Source organism: Zootoca vivipara, chromosome 4, assembly GCF_963506605.1.
Source record: "Zootoca vivipara chromosome 4, rZooViv1.1, whole genome shotgun sequence".
Lineage (NCBI taxonomy): Eukaryota > Metazoa > Chordata > Lepidosauria > Squamata > Lacertidae > Zootoca > Zootoca vivipara.
Genome location: NC_083279.1, coordinates 33,604,624 through 33,631,931, shown reverse-complemented (window position 1 = coordinate 33,631,931; position 27,308 = coordinate 33,604,624).

Here is a 27,308-nt window from a genome sequence, read left to right as displayed (position 1 = left end):
AAAGAGCTTTTTCCTGAGGCAGAGTAAAGGAAAAAGTAAGCGGTGTATTTATCTCTGCAAAAGACTGAGATCCAGCATGAGAAAAGCCCCCTGCGAGCCTGGAGTCGGGTCAAAGGAAAGATCAGTCAGTTTGCTGATTAACGTCACAATACAAAGGAATGTGTCTGGCTGAATGTGAGAGACTGAGAGCTGTAAACAGTGAAAGAGGACTTGTTTTGCCTTGAGGCTGCTCAGTATTGACTCTGAGGAAAAGAAGGAGTAAAGAGAGAGATTCTGACCAAGTGGGACTGGATTCTTGGCTTTTTGCCTATTTGTTCACTTTTCATATATATTGGACTAAAATTTCAACTCCACGGCCGGTCTGTACAAAGATGGAGGAGGTTTTAGACAAAGGAATAGGAGAGAAGGTTCCAGAGAGTGGACAGGAAGTCACACAGTGGGACTTAATATTGGCAACAATTTTGGATCTTACTAAGCAAGTGAGCATCTCCAAACTTGATGTAAACTTTCTGAGAGAAGAGACTGTCGAGACATTTGTTTTTGACTGTAAAACACAGGATCCAACAGATATAGAAGATCAGGAGAAGGGAGAAGAAAAAAGATTGGAAGACCAGGACTGTGCTGGAGTGACGTATGTAAAAAACATAGAAGAGGAGAAAGATAATACTGAAGGACAATATGCTGAACCAATGGATTTATTTCCTGAAAAGAACACTGTTCTACTGGTGGGAGGGGTGGAACAGGGAGGGAAAGTAGGAGAAAACACTGCTTCACTGGTGAGAGAAGTGAAACAGGAGAGGGTAAAAGCAAAAAAGCACCCCAAAAAAGAGGTTGGGAAAATCAGCGCTCCGGTGAGAGAGGGGAGGACACAAACAGTTGGGGGGCAGAAAGAGGATGAAAAGGTGCAAAGATGCAAAGTGATGGGATTACAGAAGAGGGGGGCAAGAGTTCGGCAAAAGTTGGTATGGGACAGACTAGGGGTGGGTTGAGAGGTCTTGGATTATTTGGTATTGTCTGAAATAATATGGTCTGATCTCGGAATGTATCAAGGATTGTATGAAGAACCTGGCTGATTCATCTGGAGACTTCGATTCCAGGGAAGGGGGGGTGGGAACTTTGTTGTGTGGGTGGAAGTAAATGGGTAATAAATTAGGATGTGAATCTTATATATTTTTGGGTAAGGGAAAGAGACTAGGGATTAGATAATAATAATTTTGGAGAGAGGATGTTAAGAGAAAAGAGGTTAAAGTACAAGGAGAATGGATAATAGCAATGAAAAAGATGAAAAAGTTGAAATTCAGAAAAAGGAATGTGAAGTTAGAATGGGAAAATGCGAGAACTATTTTTAACAATAAGAACTCAAGAAGGGGAAATGAGGAAGTCTGAATCTGTTTTTGTTTTTTGTTTTTTTTGTTTTTTTTGTCGTTTTTTTATGTATTTTTCTTTTTTGTGCCTTTTTCTTTTTTCTTGTATTTCTTGTTAAAATCTAATAAAAATTATATTAAAAAAAGAGTTCATTGATTTAAGAGTTAAGCAACCAAAGCAGTGTAGGTAAACTTACTTTAAATGCATGTTTATTCCAGGAAATTTGGACTTAAAGCTCATTTGGTAGCCTTGGCCACATCATTACAGTATATCCTATACTGCATTTCTAAGCATTTCTACTTTGAAGTAAGCCCCAAAGACTTCAATGGAATTTCAATGGAACTCACTCACTAATAAGTCTATAAATGCAGTGCATCCACAGTCTAGCAGTAGAATGCTGAGGATCATGTCCCACTTCTCCCAAAGGTATCATAGGTATCACAGTGAGAATACTGGACTAGATTGTCATTTGGTCTGATCCAGCCAGGCTCCACTTGTGTTCACATATTCTCCTACTCCCAGGGTTTTGTGAAGATAAAAGAGACAACCTCTTGTGTGCTCCCTTTGGCCATCCAGATGTTGCTGAAATACAACTCTGATGACCATCAAGAGGACCAAAGATTTCCCACATCTGTTTTCCTTGAATGCAAATAAGACAAGCAAGTTGCTGAAATGAAGCTAAGACAAGATAAAAAGCTGCAACTTATCAGTGAGTGCATTCAGTATGCATCAATGTCAAAAAAAAATTCTTAAGATAAATATCTAAGAGATGACTAAACCACAAGAGAAGATATTGATATATTTGTTTTATTTCATTTCCCCACCACTATATGCTTTAAGTTAAGGTGGAAGGTCCATTGTCAGTGACATGGACATCTATAAAATTGTGCTAGTTCATATTAAAATTTTAACAAGATAAGTGCAATTATTTAAAATTTCATTGCAAATGGATCAGAATTCTCCACAGAAGACAAAGTTTAGAACAGTATATTGTGTGTGGTGTGTGGGGGATGGGGAGGCCGGTTTTGATTCATAAGCCAGGTTCTTACATTCAAGCTTTCATTTTCTCTTTGGGACTCTGAAAATTGTCTCGCATTAAGTACACCCAGAACTCATGTGTTTTTAAAAAAAATAAAATAAAATTGATTTATTTACCTTCTAGTCTCTGTGCACAAGAGAAGCATACAAAGAAAAAGATTAAAATAAAGCAAGTCCTACCCGAATTGTCCATAGGGATATAGATAGTTCAGGCTGGACGTTATGCAACTATCTGGCTAGACAATAAATAAGAAAAAAAGTAGGGATGAGGGGAAAGAACGTATTAGAATGATATTCAAAGAAATATATTCAGTACTAGGGTTAAACCCATAGGGGAGAAAGGCAAGCAAACATTTTTGTTTGCTACAAGGCACTTTCAGACTAGTAATAAAGCATGGATTGCTGGGCCCTCTTGACTGCAGAGAAAAGCTGAAGGGTTGAGTGTGCTAATAGCTGAAAGATTATTCTTTCTAGAAATACAAGTTTTCCTGTCCCCTTGACCTTTGGCCTGTATTTAAATACCAGAGAGGTAGTCTTGTATCCTTATGTTGTTGAGCTCATCAACACCCATATTGGGAAAGTATTGGAGCTGAAAGTGGTGAACAGTGGTGCCTCGGGTTACAGACACTTCAGGTTACAGACACTTCAGGTTACAGACTCCGCTAACCCAGAAATAGTACCTCAGGTTAAGAACTTTGCTTCAGGATGAGAACAGAAATCGTGCAGTGGTCCCACGGCAGCAGTGGGAGGCCCCATTAGCTAAAGTTGTACCTCAGGTTAAGAACAGTTTCAGGTTAAGAACGGACCTCCAGAAAGAATTAAGCTCTTAACCCGGGGTACCACTGTACATGGTTCACCCCCTCCATTTTATTCATGTGACGTAGGTCAGGTTGAGAAATGCTGGGTGAAGTTGAGTGAGCCTTTATCTCTGCAATTCTAGTTCAATTCCATCAATGTACCACTACACCATACCGGTATGGTATGCCAATGTTCTCTGCATACAACTTTTGGGGACCATATATTGAGAAGATAGCAAGATCAAGGCAGAAAGCAAGGCCAGGCACAAGGGTGTAAAGCAAGTTTCATGTATTTAGATAAGTATCCCAAAACATACCCTACTTTCCTGAAGGAACATTAAATGCATACTGTATAATTGTGGCATTTGTGGTGCAAATGATTCCTTCCCATGTGAGATAAGGAGGGCTTCAGCCTGTGGTGTTTCAGTGTCTATCTAAGAAACTGTAGCATGAGCCATTGGCTTTCAGCTACTGGTTCTGTAATGTCCCAAAGTTAGTCTTCCTAGGAGAAAAGAAATACCCCATTCCATGTGGTATATTCATTTTGGAACATGGGCAGCTACTGTTTTAGAGCAGGCACGTCCAACAGGTAGATTGTGATCTACCGGTAGATCACTGGACGTCTGTGGCAGATCACTGATAGATCACTGGCTCCCCCCAAAGAAGCTCAACAACTTTTGTCTCCCCTAATAAAAGCTCCACATTTTTGCCCTGCACCTCCCAAAAACAGTCCTTCCTTCCTCCCTTAAAAAGTTCAACAACGTTGACCTGAATCCCCCAAAAAACAGGGCTTTCCTTCCTAAAAAGAAGTTCAACTTTGACCTAAACCCCCCAAAAGGGAGTAGATCACTGCCAGTTTTTAACTCTGTTAGTAGATCACAGTCTCCTGGGAGTTGGCCACCCCTGTTTAGAGGATCCCATAAGGGGCTTCACACATTACATTCAACAAGTGTTCAATCTGTATACAGAAATAGTTGACCATACACTTGTAGAATTATTCACATGTATTGAGTCTGTATATGTGGGTACAGTAGTTGATTTATACAAGTCAACAAGTGTGCATTCTTTCACACAAACACTTGCATGTATGTAGAGACAAATGCTTCCAGTACGTAAAGTAACATATCAACAAGCCTCTAGTGTTGCAACAAAATATCTAATAAGCTTAATTTACAAACAGGATCTCAGGATCCCACAGTCTAGAATTCCCCATGTCCTTATAACTTATTTCTAAACAGTATACCATGTGGAAGATGACAAGCAGAGCAGAGGGGTTGTAATCAAATCCCTCCAAAACAGGTTAGCCTGTACTCCTTTTTTAGACTGACCTTTTTGCCTTTGAATTTGCCTGTTGAATTTGCCTTCGGCACTTTTAACTGAAATAACCCTGGTGAATCATCTCATTCCAGTATGTGTCCTCCGGAACTCCACCTTGAAATAAAATGAGAAATTAATTTGAAATGATTCAGTACCTCATTAAGGCTCAAAAAGAACAGACTACAATGAAACAGTCAAATCTAAGTTTAAAAGATTAAACCAAGTCAACATCTGTGCTATGGAATAAACAGCTGTGAGTTTACCAGTTACAAAGCATGGTATGTTGAGAAGGAAAAGCAAAAATATGTGACAGTCCATGACTCAATTCACAAAAAACTATACTAAGAGCCAGAGTGGCATAACAGAGCAGGCTTCCTCAAACTCTAGATGTTTTCGGCCTACAACATCCATGATCCCTAGCTAGCAGGACCAGTGGTCAGGGACGATGGAAATTGTAGTCTCAAAACATCTAGAGGGCCGAGGTTGAGGAAGCCTGAGTTAGAGTGTTGGACTATGACCTGGGCAGCCAGGGTTCAAATTCTCACTCAACCATGAAGCTCGCTGGGTGACCTTGGGCCAGTCACCATCTTTTAGCCTAACTTACCTCACAGGGTTTTTGTAAGGATGAAATGGGGAGAAGAACCATATCTACCACCTCGAGTTCCTTAGAAAATCAAGGTGGCATATAAATGTAATAAATAAACAAATACTTACATGCTTTTTGTTGGTGTCTTTTGCTGTTGAATATTCTCAAATAAATCTCAAAGGGTTTGCTCATAATTTAACATTAATTACAGCTCAAGGTCTTCTTCTGATATTGTTGTTGTTGTTTAGTCGTTTAGTTGTGTCCGGCTCTTCATGACCCCATGGACCAGAGCACGCCAGGCACTCCTGTCTTCCACTGCCTCCCGCAGTTTGGTCAAACTCATGTTCATAGCTTCGAGAACACTGTCTAACCATCTCGTCCTCTGTCGTCCCCTTCTCCTAGTGCCCTCAATCTTTCCCAACATCAGGGTCTTTTCCAGGGAGTCTTCTCTTCTCATGAGGTGGCCAAATTATTAGAGCCTCAGCTTCACGATCTGTCCTTCCAGTGAGCACTCTTCTGATATACTATACAGATAAATATTGTTGGACATGGATGAGGGCAGAACATGAGGAAAGAGTCCTCATCAAGTCCAGCCAATCCTTTGAATGTTTAGGTAGAAAACCCAGCATCCACTTTAGGCAATGCCAGGAAGCAATGAGAAGAGGGTGTTCAGGCTAGTAAGAACAGAAACACCTGATGATGTTCCTGAGCTCCAGGTTTCCTATTTAAAGGAACAAGGGACTTAATCAGCCTCAACAGAACTATAGAAGGTCTGGAATTCTGATGGTACACACCCAATCCTCTCTCCCAGACCCCCCAAAATCAAACCCTCATATATTAAAAATGAATAGGAGCTTGCTTATTAATTCCATATTGGAAGTATCATTTACTTTAATATATTTTAGATGACACAGGGTGATTTTACCTGTAAGTTCATGTAAATCCAGTGAGAGCTGGACCATCAAGAAGGCTGATCGCCGAAGAATTGATGCTTTTGAATTATGGTGCTGGAGGAGACTCTTGAGAGTCCCATGGACTGCAAGAAGATCAAATCTATCCTTTCTGAAGGAAATCAGCCCTGAGTGCTCACTGGAAGGACAGATCCTGAAGCTGATGCTCCAATACTTTGGCCACCTCATGAGAAGAGAAGACTCCCTGGAAAAGACCCTGATGTTGGGAAAGATGGAGGGCACAAGGAGAAGGTGACGACAGAGGATGAGATGGTTGGACAGTGTTCTCGAAGCTACCAACATGAGTCTGACCAAACTGTGGGAGGCAGTGCAAGACAGGAGTGCCTGGCGTGCTTTGGTCCATGGGTTCACGAAGAGTCGGACACAACTAAATGACTAAACAACAACAAATTGAAAGGCAGCATAGCCTAAGCTCCTGCTAGAACAGGGATGTGAAACCTTAGTCTTGGAGCCAAATGGGGCCCTCCAAGCCTTTCTATCTAGCCATCAGAACTGTCACCTGACCACAAAGCCATATCCCTCATTGGGTCTGCTTTCACATGACCGGAATGTGTCACTGAACTGCGTTAATGCCCGTCTAGAAACCTCTGGTGTACAAAAGTCAGAGCCACACCCATTGCTCCACCCACTCCTGCCTCCCAGAAGGTTGTTTACAAGGGAATTTGGCAATGGTTGGTGGTGGAGCAACTACACAAGGGGTTTTTTATGATCCAAGGCACTGTTTTCCCTTGGAGCAGGGGAAGCCAGGTGGTGACTCAATGTGCAAACACAAAGTAAGCAGTGTGGAACTGCAGAGAACAGGTGACCTCCCAAGTCTTTCCAGTTGCAATATGCACATTCCAGCAGGGACCATGATGCCAGTCTAAGATCATTAACATGCAACCTCAAGACACAATGGAGTTCATCCTTCTTAGCGTCAGATGGGAAATATTATCTAGTTTTAAATTAGCAACTGATAATATGCACCCATGTCAATAGTGAGATTCATACAACACTGAGATATAGTATTTCCCAGTGGCTTATGTGATGAAGGTTTGAGTCAGTGGTTATTTAAGCACTGCGATGCAAATCCTGTTGCCACCTAACACGAGACATTTGAACCAGAGTCCCACTATCCGCATAAACAGACTAGCAATTGATTGGTATATCTGTGCCTATGATTTTGTGCACATCTGAATATGACTGCATTCTTCCTTCTTCTGGTTTGGTTTCTGTGCCCTTTCTGTCTGGGAAATGACTTGGATCAATAATGCTTACAGTCAGTTGCACATTGACTTTGCATCCATTATCTTGGGCCAATATCTGAAAAAAAGTTCTGCCAAGAATCTTAGTTCATGGCACAGGAAGCTATTTGTTGTCATTGTTGTTCTCTGTATTTATTTATTTAGAGATTTAAATCCCACACTTTTAATGCAAGGCCTCAGGGTCTTAGGTTTTTTTAATGTTTCTTTTTGGCGGGGTGGGGTGCGGGGTAGGGGAGCCCAGGACACCAACACTATCACAACAAGATAAAATTGAGCAAGGCATTTCCTAGGCTCTCTGTTTGTGGAATGCTCTGCTCACCTGGAGCCATCGTTACATATCTTCAGGTGCCAAGCAAAAAAGCATTCCTTTTTAACCAGGCCTTTTGCTTTTAACTATCTATGGCCTTTTATGGCGCAGTTTATTCCACCACCCCCATCTTCTGTATGCATGCATTTTTTTGTACGTTGTTTCGTAAGTCGCTTTGAATTGCCATGGGAAAAAGTGTCTAATAAATTTAAAAATAATAATACCGGTAGTGAGTTAATACAACAATAGAAATACAGTAGTACCTCGGGTTACAGATGCTTCAGGTTACAGACGCTTCAGGTTACAGACTCTGCTAACCCAGAAATAGTACCTCGGGTTAAGAACTTTGCTTCAGTATGAGAACAGAAATCGTGCTGCAGCAGCGCAGAGGCAGCGGGAGGCCCCATTAGCTAAAGTGGTGCTTCGGGTTAAGAACAGTTTCAGGTTAAGAACAGACCTCCAGAATGAATTAAGTTCTTAACCCGAAGTACCACTGTAATGGTTATGTGTAAGATCTTCATCCAATATAACTTTCCTCTTTAACACCTTTTTTTACTACTCCTTCTCACTCTCCTCTAATATCTCTGGCTGAAATCTTTCCTCTAACTTTTCTAGCTTTGTTCCACTCTCCAGTTGCTCAAAGTGACTCTCTTACTCGCTCCAAGTCTATTCATGATTCCATCAGACTCTCCTGTTGTCAATCATTCCTCCACTCAGTCTTCTGTTACAGCTATGATCTGCATTTCTTTTCGTTAAACTGTTTGGTATTTTGAGGGAGGGAGGGAGGAATATATGCATGTGCAAAGGGAAGGTATCTTTCAGGAAAACAAGCCAGATACTTCTCTTTTATGACAGACTGTTGCTAGGCATGTGTTGATATGGTCCAGTAGTTTCCACTATTAAACTTCAAGGAAATCAGCTCCCCCCCCCTCCATATAAATGGAAAATAACACTAAATCTTCTTGGCAATTGCTTCTCTATCTCTTGGCAGGCAAGTAGCTGCAGTTTGGACAACTTTATGTACGGTGAACCCAGATGATGCCCCAATGACTCTTCCAAGTTAATCACACAATTTGTCGAAGAAAGCTGTGTTTGTGAAGATAAACAGAGATAAATAAAACCTTTAAAGACATGTAAAGTCCTTCCTGTTGCACCATGCTTCTTACTGGTGATGTAATATAACATTATGCACTGGTATCAGCTGAATGATCAAGACAGATTTCCCTGCAGATCACTTCACTCTGCCTACACTTTTTTGCCTTTAAGTAATAATATCCTTTGCTCATAACCCTCTTTCAACCCTACTCTTTATCTTGTATTTGGTAAATTTAAATCTTCCAACTTCTTTGCTAGCAGTAACCCACTGCTCTACAATTGGTGGTTCAGGATTTCAAATAAACAAACAATATATAACCACGTTCTTCTTTTCATGGGTTTTCCAAGAATCTTGTTGACTTGGGAATCTAAGTAGGTTGTTTTATCAGTTTTAATTTAATATTTTATTTACATATATAAGATGAAATCCTATGTACACACATTCCAGGGAATAAGGGTAGTTGAATTCAATGGGACTTAATTTTGAGCAGACATGATTTATTCTTTTATTTTGTTTAAACCATTCCCACCCACCCACCCATCCATATTTCAGCTACAAATGCTCCCAGAGTATGTTGCATGTGATCCATGAAAACAAGACATCTGTTTTTGTAGACATGGGGGAAATATTTGTTCATATTTCAATACAGACTTATCAGACTTATGTAGAAGAAACACAGACGTGTACACATTTTCATTCCGATCCTTTAATATTTATTTTGTTTTATTGTAAAAGTATGCAGAAATAGGGTGAAGACTGGAAAAATGAGAAAACAAAGAGAAACAAAAATCATTGGATTCCTCCACCCCTAGTTTTGGGTGATAGCGTTGCAGTATAGAGATCAGTTGCCTTCCAGTATATTATACTGTGTTTAAGGTGATTTCTAAGTGGCCACCTTTTAAATACATGTATAGGATTGCATATATTATCTTCCTGCATTTCTGCACCCTGCTGTTCTGTATTGCCATTTTATGATTTTGACCTTGATGGGTTTTATTTCAACTTAATATTTTAATGTAAAATTGTGACATCTTTGTAAGCCACTCTGGGACAATTTGGTGAAAGGCAGGCTAAAAGTACAAATAAATGTTTTAAAAAACATAGATAGATTGACAGATTTCGATCCAGGGTAATTTAAGACCCTTTGATTTCAATCAATCTACTCTAAACAATCTAACTAATTGTTATTGGTCCCAATTCTTTGGGTAAGGGTTCTTTCTAGTCATCTAAATACGTGTCAAAATTGTTGTTGTTTAGTTGTGTCTGACTCTTCGTGACCCCATGGACCAGAGCACACCAGGCACTTCTGTCTTTCACTGCCTCCCACAGTTTGGTCAGACTCATGTTGGTAGCTTTGAGAACACTGTCCAGCCATCCCGTCCTCTGTCGTCCCTTTCTCCTTGTGCCCTCAGTCTTTCCCAACATCCATATCTTTTCCAGGGAATCTTCTCTTCTCATGAGGTGGCCAAAGTATTGGAGCCTCAGCTTCAGGATCTGTCCTTCCAGGGAGCACTCAGGGCTGTTTTCCTTCAGAATGGATAGGTTTGATCTTCTTGCAGTCCATGGGACTCTCAAGAGTCTCCTCCAGCACCATCAAAATACAAACATATAAATCAAGGTCTACACAAAACATGTGAATATTTTTATCTGTAATGTCTGGTGCTGCTTCTTTTGATAAATATGGAAATAGACCACTGGTTTCAATACAAGCATGACATAGTAGTGTTTGTTGGCATTCACCTCCTAACATCTGAGGCAGCGCAGCTTCTTGGGAAAGAGAAGCGTAGGGTCAAGGAGGTGGGAAGGTGGGTGAAGCACAAATTCTCTCCAGCTCCTTGCACCACACCCTCACAGTGAAGAGCAGTGATTCAGCTGTCAGGAGGTCAAGTGAGTGCTTCCACACCACTACATCATCTGCTACAGGACATAAGTGTTTAGAGTGCCAGATGTAAACTATGGAGACCTGGGTTCACTTCCCAACTCCACTGGAAAGCTTACTGGCTGACCTTGACCCAATCACCATCTCTCACCCTTATTGGCCACACAGAATTGTGAAAATAAAAGTGAATAAGCCTAACCCCGAGCTTCTTCAAAACGTCTGGGGGGGGGCAGGGGTAAAGCAAACGTGGTTAATTGATGCACTCTTGGATATTTTCTTTTCAAAAATATCATTTTCTTTTATATTTCAACATTCGTATTCTTCTGAAGGCATTTTACAAATATGAATATAACTAATCACAAAAAAATTAAAAACAAACGTAGCTTACAATAAACAGGACAACTGGCCTGGCTGTGTTCTCCTTATTTTCTCCCACTATAGTAACACTCTGTGCTTTCTGAACACACATTTACCTACACCTTTGTGCCATATTATTGACATTTTTATTTTGTCAGGCTTTCCTCCTAATCTTTCCTTTGGATCAAAAACAGAGTGTGATCAAAATTAGGCTAAATGCCAATCACTGCAAGAGGCTAATCCTTACTGCTTTCCCCCTGCTCCATATTCCATGGCACGCTGACATCATCGGTTCATTTGCTTTATTAAGAATTTCACCAATTGACTGTTACTTCCCAATATATCATGCTAGTTTGTTGTTGTGTATTATATGATTTCCTGAAGTCCAAGATGATTATGTCTGCTGCTCCACCGTTGTCAGCTTTCATTGTCATTTCTCTGGGAAAAATAATCAAATTAGTGATGCATGACCTTCTCTTAATAAATCAGATCTGACAAGCTGACAATCTTAAGCCACTCTGAACCTGACCAAATATTCCTTTTCCATGGCCCCAATCAATCTCTAATTTAGTTAGAGATAATGGAGCTCAGCTAGGTGGATATGTCTCTCCCCCCCCCCTATAATCCTAGACACTTTGCTGCTTAACTGCTGCAGAATGTTTTGCTCAATCGGTGCCCTACTTCTGGAGATCCTTCTTGTGGGGGGAAGAAGAACGGTCACCAAGAAAATGGCAGAAATGCTGACATAATAAATACTTAACATAACAGAAAGGGGGGGGAGTTATCAGAAGCTACAAGCAGGGAGGAAAAGGGGAAAGGAAACAGAGGAATGAGCAACTGAACAGGTATTCCTTTCTACACTCAGAGGTTGTTGACCAAAGTTCTAAACTTCAGAATCTAGAGTGCTCAATTTCCTAGGCTGGTGAGTGCCTTCAGCAATAGCTCTGGCTCAACAGACATGATGATGTCCTCTGCACAAGTGTCCACACATTAATTTGCCTCGACATAGTTCATTTTACACATGAAGGAACAAGAGGAGAATTCATTGGGCCAGACTGCATACCGTGTTTCTCCAAAAATAAGACATCATCTTATATTTATTGTTCCTCAAAAAAACACACTATGGTTTATTTTCAGGGGATGTCTTATTTTTTTCCTCCTCCTCTTGCCGCGGCCGGCATTGCTGCTGTGCCTATCACTATGTCTTATTTTCGGGGTATGACTTATATTCATTGAATGCTTAAAAATCCTGCTATGGCTTATTTTATGGCTACATCTTATTTTTGGAGAAACAGGGTATTGCAGGGGGAATGAAGTTTACTTAGGAAATCCATTCACACTGTCTTCTAAAACTCAGACGTGAAGAAGTACTTTGAATTAAATGATATGTGCAGGAAAATCTGGCTTTTTAAATGCACTGGCCATGTTCACAACAGATAGTGTCATGTGGGAATGTTTCCGATTAATTTCAAGTCCTTTTTATACCTGTAAGGTTGTGGCACTTGTCGCTCCTCCCAACCCTCTCTTCTGACTTCGGACAGATTGGTGGGAATAGCAAAACACAGTCACGTATCTGTGAAACTTAGACAAATAAAACTTCAATAGAAGCTGCCACCACCCGTTCTCCCGCACACTTGCACCTGGGTAGAGAGACCGAAAGGGAAATCTCTCTGCCTTTTACTAGGCTGCAAGGCTCTTAGTCTCTTCTTATGAAGCAGACAGGAATCCAACCGGTTTGGTTTTCCTTAACTCAAACCCAGGCCCACTCTCTTGTACAGCCCACAGAAAGATTAACTTCCAAAAGGTATTTTGACAGACCCTGGTCCGCTATTACTGTGGAACCAACAGGACTCAAACAAGTGGTAAGCAACCAAATGGCTTAAAGGGACTCGATTGGTTCCTCCACCCTCAGCAAAGGACATAAGACCCAACGATAGTCCTTTTCCAGGATTTATTTAAAATATAAAACAAGACAGCTTAAAACAATGGTACACATTTCTTAGGAAGGTTACAAACATCGAAAATAATAACAAAAGCATACAGCTGCTCTAGCTAAAATACATACATCAGTAGATAGAATCATGTTGCAAGGTCTGAGAGAAGCGAGCCCCCCCCCGGTCCCCCTTCCTTCTCACAGCCTCATGTTGATATAGGCCAGGCATCCCCAAACTGCGGCCCTCCAGATGTTTTGGCCTACAACTCCCATGATCCCTAGCTAACAGGACCAGTGATCAGGGATGAAGGGAATTGTAGTCCAAAACATCTGGAGGGCCAAAGTTTGGGGATGCCTGACATAGGCTCTAGCAGGGTTTGCAAGTTGGCAAAGTGCAAAGTTCTATTCTTGAAGGTTCCATATTTATCCTAAAATACCCCACAAGGGGTTCCGGAATTAAACCAATGAAAATATTACAACAATTAGCTCTCACCAATGATGTTAGGTGTGAGGCATAACTCTCAGCTGACCGAAGTTAGGTACCTTAATTGGGTATTGGAATGTCTAAGGGCGACTCCCCTATTCTTCCCAGCCTAATTGATGGAAAGCAGACCTTCAGGTGAAAAGAGATTTCTTGATCTATTGTCCATCCTCCCTTCACATGCCACAGCCCGACCATTCGAATGTAAATCAGGGAAATGGACAACACTTGGGCCTCTTTTTACAACCAGAGGCAATTAACACATTCTCTACAGACAGCTATATGGGAGGGAGTAGAGAAAGGCACAGGCTGGTGTTTAAGCCCAGTCTGCATTGCTCTCTCCCAACATGCATTGCTACAGAACCAAGGAACCAAAGTTGCCTACCCTACAATTCCTATTCTATAATTCCCATACCGTTTATCATGACAATACCCGAGTTTAAAAATAAAGATAGGCCCTAATTGCCATGAACATCAGTAGGAATTTTGAATACATAACTGAGCACTGAAATGATCTGCAATCAACTATTGTTTGCCCCTGTGGTTCTGTACACACATACCTGGGGATAAGTCCCAGTGAACTCAGTGGTGCTTACTTTGGAGTATATGTGTACCTGAGTGAACTGTTTGCATGTGCAGATATATGCAATGCTATTTATAAATCTAAATCATTATTCTGTGCAGTCTACCTGGTTAAAACACCAGTTTTCTGAGCCCGTTTGCTAATAGTAAAAGCCCTGTTTGCATTGCCCTTTTGCTCATGTGCAAGTTATCTCATGTGCAAGTTTGGACACATTTAATATGCATCAAGATTAAGTTTTCCTGTAAGCACATGACATCTACTAACTCTTTTGTTTGTGAATGGCATATTTAATGGTTAAGAATTATCCTGAGTCCTCTTGAGAAATATGATACAACATCGCTCAAGGGCTCCTTTAAATAAAACCACAGGAAATGCCTTAAGTGGATTCATTGGTATGCCTTTATGGAAGCATCAAAGGAGAGAAGGATAGTAACTGAGTTTTCCAACCCTTCTTCACCGAAAGAAGGTTATTTTAATTACCTCTGAGGCTTGTGTAGGCAGTATTTTAAAAATTAATGCACACTGACAGAATTATGAATGGGTGATAAAAATTAGGCTGCGGGCACTTTCTCAGAAGAATATCATAGCAGAAGAAGATACATTAGATGATTCTCTGGGCACAAAAAGTTCCCTTGTTTTGCTTGAGTTTGATGGTTGTGTGTATGTGCTGTGTTTTAGCAAAACAAGGAAATTTTCAAAACAAGTGGAAATGTCCCAGTTTGAACTGTTCTCTCTCTGTTTCTCTTCTGTAACTCTAGTAGCACCAGGGAGTGTGGAAAATGAAGGCATCCTCCTCATGAACAGCGCTCAGCATTTTCATGGGAATTCATCCTAATATGTTTTTGCATGGAGTTTTGACTAAAATACACATTTCTGCAAGCAATTCCTCCTGATATAATGCATTTTGCATGTTGTTTTTTCACAGAGAAATCCATTGTCATGCACATTTCCCCCTTACATTTGTGTAAACGCTGTTTGGTTGGAGGGCTGCATCACAAAATTCAGGTCAATGTAAACCTTAAAAGGTGGCTCTGTTTTGGTTTGGAAAGTGAACATTTGATAAATGAGGCTTTGAAAGCTAAATGGGTCGAATTTCTCCCCAGTCTGTAGTCAAAACCGTTGCTCAAAGCAGAACAGAAAAAAAAAAAAACTCCAGAGCTGAGAGAGGTGTTTGGCCTTGATGCAGAGGTCAAACATTTTTATTTTTTTCTGGAATATGTAATGCATATCTGCTGGATACAGAAATTTTCCTTTATGAGGGCCATAGAAAATGATTTGTTTGATCACTGAGCTTGCAGGTTACTACACAACCTCTATTATACAGTGAAGAAGTGTACACTGTGTTTTCACTTGGCCACCCTATCTTTGTAAAACATGTGTGTAGCGTTCTGAGAACCGGGCTAGAGACAATATTGAATGCAGTAAATCATCACAGCTGCCACAAGGGCAAAATGGTAGCTATGGTAACATCACATATTAGTGGCAGAGAATCGCATTCAGTGTTCCCTCCTTGTTTATTCTACAGTGAATGCTAGCCAATGTGTATGAACCTGTAAGAATAGAGAGAATTACTTGTTAAATATCCTAGGTCGCCACATACATACAACTGCAATCAGAATTTCCACATGGCACTCAACACCTTCCAGGCTCAATCCTGTAAACCAGCAGCAATTCAGAGAAAGAAAATAAAATCTGAAAAACCAAGAAGAAAACCAGTTTTCTGTAAACATCGGGGCACACTTGACATTTATTACATGCAGTTGAGCCTAATTTCTAAATATTGTACCTAAAACCTGCATCATTAAAGACATTTTGGAAACCAAATCTGGCAAAAGGGGAAGTGGTTTAGTGACAAAGTTATTGGAAACATTAGTATGCTTTGAGGTAACTTTCTATACCATTAACTCAGGATAAGGCTTCATGTATATTATGAGGTTGGCTGTACCCATAAAAGCCTATGCCATAATACAATTTAATCTTTAAGGTGCCACTTCTGCATAGACACTACTGAAGTGAATGGTGGGTAATATCAGTAGCTATTTTGAGTGTGTTTGGGGGTAGTTGAGGGCATATGGGTTATTAGGGGAGGGCTATTGCCTCTGGTAGTAACAAATTTGTCCACCTTTGGTCCCTACCCTGCATGCAGCTCGCACCTGTGGCTCCTAGAAGCTGTCAGTATGTGACAGCAGCCACACCCCAGAAATGGCTTTGGCTGGCTGGCTAAGCCAGGTGAGGGTAGCTGATGGGCCTCAAACCCTTGGTGAGTTAGGGACTGCCCTGCATGTGAAGACAGGCTCTGGTGGATTGAGTGGACAAGGCCAATAGTGGGTCCAACGGTCAAGAAGGTGGTTTCTGTAGAGGGAGGTGAGGGGCAGATGGGGCTCGGCAACCTGGGAAAGTTGTCAATGTAGGAGAAGGAAGACTCTGATCCTAAACCTCTGCTGCCTTGTGGGATGTCTTTGGGAGAAGAAGAAAAGAAGCTAAGGAGTAAACCCTACACAAATCCAGACTGGAGTCCCTAAGATGGTTGGATGGTGGTTTGTACACCTCCTTCCAGCAAAACCTGCAGCCAAGCGAGTGCCGAATGTATTGTTCTGCTTTGCTTTAGACTAGATCAGCAAAGTTGAGAGGGGGGTTCTTGTCATCTGGGCAGCCCAGGACCCCTATACAAACTACACAAGCGGGCACACCATGGAAGGTCGCTTCAGTGTTGCTAATGCGGCAGTTTGACTTCACCCCCAGAGGCACACTCCATTTCCTCTCTGTGCCACCCCCCCTTTTCTTCTTGAAAAAAGGTGCCTGCAGTAGTAAATGTTTACAAGTTGCTATTTCCGATAGCCTGGTCAACAGAATTCGGTACAAGGTGGGGAAATGGACAAGGTGGGCCTTTAGTTAGAGAGTTGCGGAGGAAATGGAACTCGGTTAAGGAAACGTATGTACAAATTTGCTGCAGCATCTTTAATGACATCTTCACAGTGTTTGGAAACTTTGAAGCCAAGAAACAAAGGCAAAGATAATAAAACAAAAACAAAAACAAAAGGGATATGATGAGAGGAAGGACTGCTGCTACATGCTTGTGGAAAGAAATGGCCTGGCACTAAGCTTTCAAGGTTCAATAGTGAGCACAAGCTCAAAATACAGAAAGTTAGTGGGATGCTTCTTTAAAATAAGGTAAAAAGAAATATGTTACGATCATAGAGCTGGAAGAGTCCCTGAGGGTCATCTAGTCCATCTAGTGCAACTATCTTATTCAGGGATCAGACCAGCAACTTTAGCATTATCAGCACCACACTCTAACCAACTGAGCTATCCAGGATGTAACTGTATGCCTTATCCTTTGGTCCTACACATACATATCTCTTTGAGAAATTAAAATCTTATATATATATTTACTGAAGGAAGCCTGAGAAACATGCTACCAGCAGGGGCGTAGGTAGCTGCTCCAGCATCCAGAGCGGCGGGGGCGGGGCGAGCCACCCACATGGGGGTGCCGCAGTGATCTGCCCAGGGGGGGCAGCATGGCGATCCACCCAGGGGGGCAGCATGGCGAGCTGCCCACGGAGTCCACTTGGTGGTCGCAAGCCCCACACTGCCATTTTGGGCAGCGCGGGGCCCTGAGCCACCGCGTCACTCCCAGGAAGCTTGGCTCGGGCGCGCTGCAGGCCAGGCCCCGCGGTAAGTGCCGACCCCCGTGGTGTGCCATTTTTGTCACCCCTCTCAAGGATGACACACAGGGTAGACCACACCCCCTGCACCCCCCTTCCTACATCCCTGGCTATCAGGTGGAAACATGAAGTATTTCATCTCTTTCTTGAAATGACTTTATAGATGGGTTGAAATTGCTCCATATCCACAAGTAGTAAATTATCCTCTCTTCAGGCCCACCTTGTAAAAAGAAACACTTCCACTTGCCATAATGTTCCCTTTTGTCTTTCTTTGAATGGCTCAGGATTTACATCAATATTTTACTGGTTTCGTTGCAACACTCTTTTGTTCCCAAGGTGATGAGGAAAATGAGGCCTTTGAAGTTCTCTCACATTCTACCAAATTAGCTGCTATCAGAAACCTTAGGAATTTAATACAGGACATATAATTGTTGGAGGCTCAATTCATCAAAGTTTAAGTCAGAAAGGAGGCACATTTTGCACAGGAATTATAGGAAGTGATTTCAAAAAAGCGTAGTAAATTATCTGTGATTCTGGGGCTTTCAAATGATCCCTCCAAATTCATTGAAAGAACATATGTGGAGGTTGAAGAATTGTCCAGTCTCAACATGGAGGTGGAGCTAGCCCCCACAGCCTAATGCATCTTTGTTTCATAATAATTCATGTCTGTCAGCTCTTCAGAAAACCTAGAATGACCATCTTTCCATAGTTTCTCAACTAATGCAGCTTTCTCCTCCAGATCACAAGTGTACATTTTTTGTAGTGTTTTGTGTTGGTCAAGAGTGCTATTCATCTCAGTTGAACTAACTTTATTTCCAAAATCTGCTAGGGGCTACAGTCTTGTTTTTGTTCTATATCGTATTTGTTGTCCATCCTTTTGGTTTCATTATACAGTATGCATAACCAATATAAAAAAGGGACCACATTCCCTCAAGCATAAACAAAAACAAGCCACATCCACCAAGTGTTTCTAGATCAATTATTCTGGTATAGTATTATATGCTCTTCTAGCCATAAAATTGAAACTGTTCATGGTGTTTCCATACAGCTTATGTTGTGGGAAAGCGTTTAGATGGGGACCATTGGTTCCTATGCCCCAGGGGTAGAATGTCCCGAATTTGAGGTTGGCATAGACTCTGGATGATATGTAGGTAATGCCTGTCTTTATGAGGAAATGGAACAGCTGTGGAAATTCTGGCAGGATGTTGTGACTGATTAAGAGTGCATGTAAAGTACAGCATTAACCTATTTTCTTACTGCTACACTCCATTCATTTAATGTATGAAACCAGAAGCGGTTTCCCAAGCCCACACTGAAGTCAGTGCCCCAGATCTTTTTTTCTATATGTTGAAAATGGAAAGTTTTGGCTTCCTATTTGCAGTTCTTTCACATGTTTTATTACATAAGATAGAGGTTTCCCTTTCCATTTTTGTCTTCCTGGGAACCTTCTGATCAGCAGCTCAAAGATGTTATCACACCATTTTTTTAGCTGGGGAGTCAGCATAGCCTATGGGAGCTATACTCTTCCAAGCTGGTAACATGCTAGATAGTTATTTGGGGACTACCTCCTCCTTTTTCTTCCATTTCTCAAATAGAAATCTTTTTTATACTTAGATGTTTAGCTTCACTGGCAATTCATGTCAAAATCCTCCTCATGTTTTAAGTTTGCACGTAGCTGTTAGCTACGCTCTTGTACACTGAGAATATTTCACATGGTATGATTATGTTCTGGGTCCTTTGAGTTTTGGAAACATAAACCCCAAACTCCTGCCTTTATTTTTGTTTTTCCTTTAATAAAGGAAGGACTTTACTAGGAGCTCAGAAGCTTTCGAAGCCTAGGGCATGTCATGATGTCCATTTTATCTGGTAGCAGCCTACTGTAATTCTTTTTTAAGGAAGCCTTACACAAAAATAGGAGCCATCAGTATGGAAAGTCTCCACCGCCATCCATCACAACCTTCCACTGGTTGCGCCTTGATTGTATCTCTGATACTTCTTCTCTCTTAGCTACAGATAATCTTGTGAAACATGACTACCAATTAAACTGGCATACATCTCATATCTCTGAATAAATAAGGCAAAGCTGATTGCAAACCAAATGTCTAAAATTTGTTTTCAGTTTTAAAGAATATGTAAATGGTGGGCTCAGTAGAAGGAGCATAGTGGGTCAAAGCTTCACCCTCCTACATGAAAATTCAGAAGCTTATGAACTGGTTCTACAAGCTCAGAACAGAGTATACCACTCTTCAGAAATTCTGCCATGCACCAAATTTCCCTTCATGCAACTCCTTCCCTTTTGCTGCTGAGCCTTATGCATGAATAATGGATCTGATGGAGAGTCGCTGCATTAATATTGAAAGGAGAGTTTCATGAAGCTGACATTCACCTGCACTATTTGCACTCAATGGCGAGCCCGGAGTCGTCTGTTAGGTGCATGATGATGAGGGGGGAAGCTCATGCGATTATTCTCAATCACCAAACATCCTCAAACATAAGCCGTGTTCTTCATTTCCATTTGCTTCCCTTTCATCCCCTGCAAAAGATAACGGCCCCGAATCTCTTTTCATTTAAATAGGCATAAATCAGTTAGAATAACTCTGACCAACATGACGTTCCTCTCGCTCATTAAAAGTTAAATTACTGTGGCACCAGATTTATCCAAATGGCACGAGAGAGAGAGATGAGAGTCTGGAAACCTCACTGGCTTCCTCTCCCATCTCCGAGAAATGACTAAGGCCTTATTCCTACGAAAGGAAGATGAGGTGTGTTATCAAGGTGGAAAACCTTTTTCCTCACTTAACCATTCAGAAATGGCCAAGCATTTTGCTCTTTGAGGCAGAGCAGCAAGTGACCTCTGGTCAGACCTCACCTGGAATGCTGTGTCCAGTTCTGGGCACCACAGTTCAAGAAGGATACTGACAAGCTGGAACGTGTCCAGAAGAGGGCAACCAAAATGGTCAAAGGCCTGGAAACGATGCCTTATGAGGAACAGCTTAGGGAGAAGAGAAGGTTAAGGGGTGATATGATAGCCATGTTCAAATATATGAAAGGATGTCATATAGAGGAGGGAGAAAGGTTGTTTTCTGCTGCTCCAGAGAAGCGGACACGGAGCAATGGATTCAAACTACAAGACAGAAGATTCCACCTAAACATTAGGAAGAACTTCCTGACAGTAAGAGCTGTTCGACAGTGGAATTTGCTGCCAAGGAGTGTGGTGGAGTCTCCTTCTTTGGAGGTCTTTAAGCAGAGGCTTGACAGCCATCTGTCAAGAATGCTTTGATGGTGTTTCCTGCTTGGCAGGGGGTTGGACTGGATGGCCCTTGTGGTCTCTTCCAACTCTATGATTCTATGATCCTTCATCCTCTCCTGAAGCCAAGGTCTATAGTACCTAAGGCTGGCAATGTTATTTTGGCACCAGAAGCAGCCTCTTCCCCAAGAGGCTCTCCCCCCTCTATAGTAGTACAACTCCAGTAACAAATTAAGTAACAAAATATTTGCTGCCCTTTCATGAAAACCCAAATCAGGTGCCGGAGGCAGACACATAACTCACTCAAACCGTTTCAGACTCTTAATGGAGGCTCATATAACTGTTTGTATCTCTACCACCACCACCACAAAGAAACCATCTTCAAAGGTATTATTACTATTAAGGTATAACACCATTCATGCAGATATATGATTAAAGCAAACACCCTTTCCAGATTCAGTGCAACTTCAAAACCAATTCAGGCAGCAGAAAGAGTGATTCAATACCAGTTTGCGTGTTTTTTTTTCCCTTTTAACACAGCTTCCTATAGGAACAGGACATGCAGGGGGAGAAAATCGAAAATTGTGATGGTGATGGAAAATAGAAGTGGCACTGCCAAGGGCAGATAAGGAAGCCCACCCCTTTGAATATGGCGCGGATGGTTCCCCCTGGATAAACTTGAGTCCATGTAATAGCATATGAATGGGACACTTCTTAATCTATATGCTAAAGCCGCATTCATGTAGAAATCGTAATTTGCTTCTTATAATTAAATATGAATTCAATTGAGCATTTTTAATCACTGGAGCACTGTTTTATAAATTATTAACAGAGGCTTTTGATCTTTTGTATTTAAAAATTCTTTGTGCTATATTTATCATTTTTAATCTTGGAAAAGAAAACTTTGTTCTTAAACCCAACTATCAAGACAATGGTTGTAGCACAGAACACTGGGATATAAGAAGAGCTGCTGGGTCATTTCATCCAGTATCCTTCCCGATGATTTCATCCAAAGGCCCATTTCATCCAGTATCCTTCCCGATGCTCACAGGAAGCTCCTTGCTGACAGTAAAAAGTCTGCTCTTCTCAATTACCTGTTGTTAGGTTGAGGAAAAGTAGAATGAGGTTCTGTATTGAGTCTCCCTCCATACAGTGGTACCTCGGTTTATGAACTTAATCTATTCCAGAAGTCCATTCTTAAACAAAAACCATTCTTAAACTGAGGCACGTTTTCCCTAATGAGGCTTCCCGCCGCCGGTGCCCTTCAACCGTTCAGATTCCGTTCTTAGACCAAGGTAAAGTTCTCAGACCGGGACACTTTTTCCGGTTTTGCAGAGTTTGTAAAGCGAATCATTCTCTCCACTGTGATCTTGGAGTTAACACCAAACATCTGTTTGGTAGTGCGTACACTAGGATGCTGAATGTTCAACCCTTCCCTCCACACTTCCCTGCACATGTTCCTCTGATAAACTTAGTCATTTTCAACACATTACTATCTTTCAACACCTCCCTCATCTACAATATGGGAACCATAATTATGACCAATTACACTGACCTACTTCAGAGACTTGCTGAAAGGATTATAGGGTTGCATATACGTGATTTTGTTTAACCCTCCCAAATGTTATATGTAAATGCTATTATTTGAAAGCGAAATGCCCTTTAACCTTTTTAAAAGAAGCAGACCAGCTTTGAAATTAGAGCTGGGAATTGTTTCATGAGCCATATTATCTGTTTCTCTGTATTGGCAACATTTTGTTTCTTACAGCACTGTTATCTAGCTCATTCGCATTGTCCAGGTTAGTCTTAAATGACTCATTTCACTTTCTTTAATTTCCCTTGGGAAATTGTTGCACATTCTAATAGATTTCACTCTTAAAATGTTTCCTCATATTTAATCTTAATTTCCACTGTTCATTACATCTGATTACATCTAATTATACTTCCATATATCACCCATAACAATATCCTCATTTTCTGTTTACATTTTGGGATTGCTCCTCTTTCTCTTAGTCCTTCAGTGATCTTTTAACAAAGACATCCATAGCATACTCTGTTTTCTTTTTGATGAAACTACATCTTATGATATAAATTAGCCCTGCACAGTTCACTATTATTCTCTGAGCCTGCAAGGCAGTAACCATTCATACAAGACTTCCCACCCTCCTTTTCCATTTCCCACTTTTTTCTTTCCATGTAAGTATTTTCCAAAATAAATATGAATTTCTTTTATACTTTGCAGACACTGAGAGGTATCAATGGACCTAAATAAGTCAGGTTCATTAATTTTGATGAGTCTATTCTGAGTCAAATGTAACTGAATACTATCCTCTCTAATACTAAAAACGTTAGCATGATTACCAGCCATTGAGCATAAAGCTATCCATGTCTACTAATCATGGTGGCTAAATATGATCTCCAGGTTCATAGGCAGTATGACTCTGAATATTTGTTTGTTTGTTTTGTAAACAAAAGGCAAAGACCAAATACATAATAAAACAAAAACAAGCCAGCAACCCTCTTCCCACAAACACATTTCAAGGCCATGTAATGTTAATCAGCCAATGGTCTGGATATTGAGAAATGTTTTTGCCTGGCGCCTAAAGATATGTAATGCCAGGTGAGCCTCCCTGGGTAATGCTTTCAACAAATGAGGAGCCACCACAGAAAAGGCCTGTTCTTATATTGCCATCCTCCAGACTTCTCGTGGAAGAGGCACAGGAAGAAAGGACTCAGGTGATGAATTCTAATTGCTGAGGAATATGAGAAGCAGAGTGCTACTGTGCTCACGTCCCGCTTGTGGGCCTCAAGTTGGTCAATGTAGGAAACAGGATGTTGGATAAGAGAGGCCTTTGGTCTACTGCAGTTGACATTACTAAGGGATCAAGAGCTTTTTAAAAAAAGCGCTAGTAGATTTTTCCAGAAAATATGTCACTGTCTGTTAAGGGTGGCGGAGGGGCAGGAAAGTTGACCTGAAAACAAAATTTCAGCTAAACATTTGTCAGAGATATTTGCTTTTCCTCTCAGGTTTTAGGAATTTATGATATGATTTATCTTCACCCTCCAGGGAGTTTTAGTAATTTGCAGGTCAGGGAGCTATGAATGGGCAAATGCACAGGAAGCATGCCCTGTGTAATACCTGATAGTATCAATATAGCAATATCTGAAATATCTATAGCTATTAAACTCTTTGTCCATTATTTCCCATAGATGATTTCTGTCTATTTAAATTGTGCTTCCAGTGCCCTAAAATTGCCATACTTTATTAGAATCTCACCCATCCGTTTGCACTATGCGATTATTTGTCTCATCTGCGACTTGATTATCACGTGTGTGCACATGTTCAAATTGAAGATTTTATACCCCTGATTAGCAGATGAGGAAGTATGTTGGTTTAGCTAATTCAATATACCCTTGAATATACACTTAAAAGACTATTAATTCCAATCCCTGGAGTAACCTATGGTTGAAACAAAAATCAATATGATTAAGTAAATGACAGTAAACAACAGGGGACAATGTAATCAAGAAATTTATGAACCTTTGAAAACTATTAATCATTTGCCCAAGTATTTATGCTGCCACGTCACACTAACGTATCGTATGGCTGATCAATAGTTAGAGCTGCAGTTATTAATTATGAGTGCACAGTATTTTTAAGATGCTGAATCTAAGTGCAGCCTCTGACACAACTGACTTTAAATTATTGAGTTACTAAACACTGTTAAATAGGACTGGGTGGGGCAGGGGGGACTTTACCAGTAGCAAATGTTCAGTTCAGACAAATTTTGGGATGCATATATTTAACGATGGTGTTGAACTCTACACAATTCTGAGTATCACATTTTAAAGATGGGTCTGTCTTAAGAGGCAATGAATGTTTGAAAGAACACGGCATCTCCCTTCCCTATCCAGCTTCTGGTGCTCAGTATAGCTGAAGGAGCATCTCCACCCCCATCGTTCTGCCCGCACACTGAGGTCCAGCTCCGAGGGCCTTCTAGCAGTTCCCTCACTGCGAGAAGCGAGGTTACAGGGAACCAGACAGAGGGCCTTCTTGGTAATGGCGCCCAGCCTGTGGAACGCCCTCCCACCAGATGTCAAGGACTTTTATCTGACTTTTAGAAGACATCTAAAGGCAGCCCTGTTTAGGGAAATTTTTAATGTTTTAATATTTTATCATGTTTTTAATATTCTGTTGGGAGCCGACCAGAGTGGCTGGGGAAACACAGTCAGATGGGCGGGATATAAATAAATTGCTGCTGCTACTACTACTACTGTTTTCACCTTTGTAAGTTCCCAGAATCAATTACTTGGAAAACCCATAATGAGAACTGCAGCACTGATTTCATTAATTTGCGATGAAATAAAGAAATGAAGGCATATTAATGTTAAATGGACTTGTGCTTCAAAATAAAAACTCCAGTTATCAGTGTAGTTTAAATAATTGCACTTTGTAAGCAACAATTGTACAGTCTCTTGGAGGCTGCGCGCGTCCACGCAAAAGTCGCCCCCCCATTTGATGTGGGGAGCAGTCATTACCAAATTTCAGGCCACAGATGTTTCTTATGCAGATCCTTCTGTTCTGTTAATAAAGTTGTGACCAGTTCATCTGACTTTTGTGTTTGAGCATCTTCATTTCAGGGTACGGGGGCAAGTTCTCCATAAAATTTACAAAAGTGAAAATCCCTCCTGAGGAATTTTGTCCAGTTTTATTGAACACACATTTGTTACAGTGTAATATTTTTCAGTTGAAATTCCTCATATGTTCACTCTGAGGAGACCCTCTATATTTGATTTTCAGTTTGCCAGATGCAAATATCTAGTGATCCTCTGAGGTGTAGTTACCGGTAAGTCTCTCTCTGTCCACAATGTTTTTAATCATATTAAAAAATGGTTGACTTTCACAATTATTCAGATTTATTGGCTTATTGGCTGTGAAGGCTGCTCCAAAATTTGGTTCCAGCTTTCAGTGGCAGATGTAATACAGATGGTAAGGACTTCAAAGGTCCTTGATAGGTCCTCCTTCAAAGGGTCCTTCACTGGCTAACTGTTCGCGGGGGACAGGAGGCGGGTAGGTGTGGAGGATTCCCTGGCCCCTGAAGGACCAGGTGCGCAGCCTGGGAATCATTTTGGACTCACAGCTGTCCATGGAGGTGCAGGTCAATTCTGTGTCCAGGGCAGCTGTCTATCAGCTCCATCTGGTACGCAGGCTGAGACCCTACCTGCCTGCAGACTGCCTAGCAAGAGTGGTGCATGCTCATGCTCTAGTTTTCTCCCGCTTGGACTACTGCAATGCGCTCTACGTGGGGCTACCTTTGAAGGTGACTCGGAAACTACACCTAATCCAGAATGCGGCAGCTAGACTGGTGACTGGGAGCGGCCACCAAGACCACATAACACCGGTCTTGAAAGATCTACATTGGCTCCCAGTACGTTTCTGAGCACAATTCAAAGTGTTGGTGCTGCCCTTTAAAGCCCTAAATGGCCTCGGTCCAATATACCTGAAGGAGCGTCTCCACCTCCATCATTCTGCCCGGACACTGAGGTCCAGCACCGAGGGCCTTCTGCCGGTTCCCTCGTTGCGAGAAGCCAAGTTGCAGGGAACTAGGCAGAGGGCCTTCTCGGTGGTGGCGCCTGCCCTGTGGAACGCCCTCCCAACAGATGTCAAAGAGGAAAACAACTACCAGACTTTTAGAAGACATCTGAAGGCAGCCCTGTTCAGGGAGGCTTTTAATGTTTAATAGATTACTGTGTTTTATTTTTCTGTTGGAAGCCGCCCAGAGTGGCTGGGGAAACCCAGCCAGATGGGCAGGGTATAAATAAATTGTTGTTGTTGTTGTTGTTGTTGTTGTTGTTGTGGATCCTCTGAACAATGGACATAGCCAGGGTGCAGTTACCCCACCCCCCAGATCAAGTAAAACAATAGAAACTAACACACTAATCATGTCGGTTCTGCCCCCTAACAAAAGTCCTGGTTATGCCCATGCTCTGAATATTACAAATAGATAAAAGGCAACTCTACTTCGCAGTCCATTGGAGTCAAACAAAGGTTAAAATATGTTATTATTAAAACCAAAAACAGAATTAACATTTCAACATTGAAATCTGACCCCAAATATGTAAACAGCTGAACTCTAAAACCATTTATTTATATTCCATCTTGAAGCCTACTGGAGGCTAATTATATGTTCTAATTAATTATTTCTAGATGTACTTGGAGTGTGTTCTTATGAAGCCAGTGAGTTTGCTCCTAAATGGTTTTCATGGAGTAAAATGAATTAGTTTCCTAAAGCTCAGGATACCAATCATTCTTGTTGTTTCAATGTCAAATGACAACAAGCCACAGTATTACAAATTGGTTATTAATAGGTACCAAGTACATGTTAGCAAGCTTACATTTTTGAAGCCTACTGTTAAATCTGAAAACACCAAATCTGAGAAA